At 44.5% G+C, this 2,449-nt stretch overlaps 1 pseudogene; it reads right to left on the bottom strand.

The window, feature by feature from the left end:
- Positions 1-922: 922 nt before the first annotated feature.
- LOC147448624 (uncharacterized) lies at positions 923-1,927 on the bottom strand (annotated as a pseudogene).
- Between the last annotated feature and the right edge of the window lie 522 nt (positions 1,928-2,449).

Below are 2,449 nucleotides of genomic sequence, written 5' to 3'. Positions count from 1 at the left end.
GCTTGAAGATCCTTGTCGCACGCCCCGTCTAGAGGTGTCTCCATCTTTTTTGAGCTTGCTGCAACCAACGAAAGGAAAAGAAAAATGGTTGTGGATGAAGGGAAAAACTCGGTGGAAAAAAGTGTCTTCATCTTTATCCTCATGTAGAAGTTGAAGTGTCATGCCTATATGTGCATATGCATGGGTAAAGAACATCAAATTGTGGCTAATGCAAGTGTATAATTGTGAGACACATGTTGGTGGATCATTGCAGTTGGACGATGTACCGTAAAGAGAACCGACCAACATAAATATGTCAATCCAAGGGCGTAGTTGACCCGACTAGTGAGACAGATCTTCAATGTCATTTTGCATGCAATATTGGGCTTGCCTTTGACTTGGCTGATCATCTGTTGAATTGCCTTGCGCATATATCCAATGGAGGGTGTGTCCTTCGGCTCACCAAACACGGGTTAGTTTAGCCAATGTGGATGATTTGCCGATTACTGTTCAAAATCTTCCCATTTTTGCCTGCGAACAATGGGGCAATATGTAGGGTCAATCTGTATGTGAAGCGGTGCAAATGAATTCACTGTGGCACTTTGCTTGTTTTTGGCCATAAACTCTTCCTTCCAGGCTGGCCGCATGCTTTTAATGCTCTGAGAATCCCAACTGGTCAAATCCAGCGTGCCATATCCTCCATCTCTGTCTGGCAGCAGGCTCGGCATCAATTTCTTTTGTTCTTCCAAGGATTCCCAATTCAATATTCGATATGGAAATGAGGATTCTTGGAGGACTTCTTTGACTCTTTCTGACGTGAAAAAAATTACCAGATCTAACAAAAGCAGATGCTGCTCGGATACTGCGTTCTTTGCTACAATCTTCGGCATAGTGAGCCAATGATTGGCAAGCAAGGTTTTGTATTCTTTTGGTGTGTGTGTTCCTATGAATTCTGAGGTGCATGCTCCTCTATTTCTCCTTCTTGGACCATGGCCTCTATCTCTTGTTCTTCCGTGATGACTTCCACTCCTTTCTCTCTTGGTGGCAAACTCTTAATCCTTTCGACTTTAGCTAGCTGAGATCGGAGGTCGATGACTTCTTTTGTAATGTTGGCTAACACCGTGTTCAGAGTGTTTAGATCCTCCTCCCGATCTTTGCCTTATGCAAAGCCTCCTCCATAGCCACCTTGGTTGTCTGCTCTGTCTCCCATTTCTCTCTTAGGCCATCGGCCTACAATCTGAGTGCTTCAATTAATTCCTTCTCAGTAGACAGAATCAGCATGGGGTTTTCTATAAAGGCCTCCAATTGCCCCTTCTGATCCGCTACTCTACGCTTTAGTGCATCTACTGCGATTTGCTGCTTCTTAGCGAGAGCCGCAGACTGGTGGGCAATCTCATGAGCCTGCTGGTACAATTTTTCTTTCTGATCTAATGTCAGTTGCATGCTCTGTCTGATACTGGCATGTGGGTCCTTGTGTGCTTTCTCAGTTTCATACAGCTGCTGTTGATATTTGTCCCGCTTTGTATTCATGTGTTTGATCTGGGACTCTCTTCTCTTTAAGTCTTCTAGCAACGCCATGTTAGTCCTTGCTAACTCATCATTGGCCATTTTACGCTCCTCTGCCTCTTTTTGTTCTTCTCTAGGTCCTTATCTTTATATTCTAACTTCTTTCCAATATTGCTTGCGACTGCCAGGCTTAGATCTGCATTGTTGGCTTGCTCTTTTTCAAGCGCCGTGACTGTTTGCAAGTCTGCTCTTTCAATTTCCTCAGCCAGTCTTCTAATCAAAGCTGCGCATGCTACGTTTGTGGTAGGCACGTCCAAATATGGCTGTTGGGTGGTAGTTTTTACTACAAAGTTGTGGTGGCTTCAGCTTCCTCCTCCTCCTCTTCTATCTTTTCCTTTACTTCGTCCTTCTTGCCTAAGGTCAGCGGACGTATGTACGTCATGGTCGTATCCTCTTCCTTTGGCTGCTCAATCTTCTTCTCTTTAGCCGAGTGGCGTAGTAATGGGAGTAGTCCTCCTTGCTTCTTGGTCCACCATTCTCTCATGACTGCCTGAATCTTCTTAAACACTTGATTATCTGAAGGAGTGGTATCTGCTTGGGTTGTGGATGTGGAGGGTGTATCCTCCGACCTGAGTTTTTCTTTCGTTGTTTGCAAGCCTTCAAGAGGTACATCTTCTCCCGTTTCTTGCTCATTTTTAGCTATTTCTATGATAGGATCAACCGTTATTGGGTTTTCTTACATTTTTAGCAAGCCCTCCGATTGTCCTTATTGCGTGGAAGTCTCGGCGGTTTCCTTGATTTCTTCTTTGGTCTCCTCCACCTTTGTTTTGACTTTTGTTTCTTGAATAATTTCTTATGTGGCAGGTACCTTTGTTTGCAGGGCATCTAGGCTAAAGCCTATTGCCTCAATGGCTTCGTCTAAGGATCAATACCCTGCCGCCATTAGGTCTCTGAGCGTGACTGT

Source organism: Adiantum capillus-veneris, chromosome 10 (genome assembly GCF_014529385.1).
Source record: "Adiantum capillus-veneris isolate H3 chromosome 10, ASM1452938v2, whole genome shotgun sequence".
NCBI classification, from domain to species: domain Eukaryota; kingdom Viridiplantae; phylum Streptophyta; class Polypodiopsida; order Polypodiales; family Pteridaceae; genus Adiantum; species Adiantum capillus-veneris.
The sequence above is the reverse complement of the archived record's forward strand: the minus strand, read 5'-3'. Positions and strand labels throughout refer to the sequence as shown.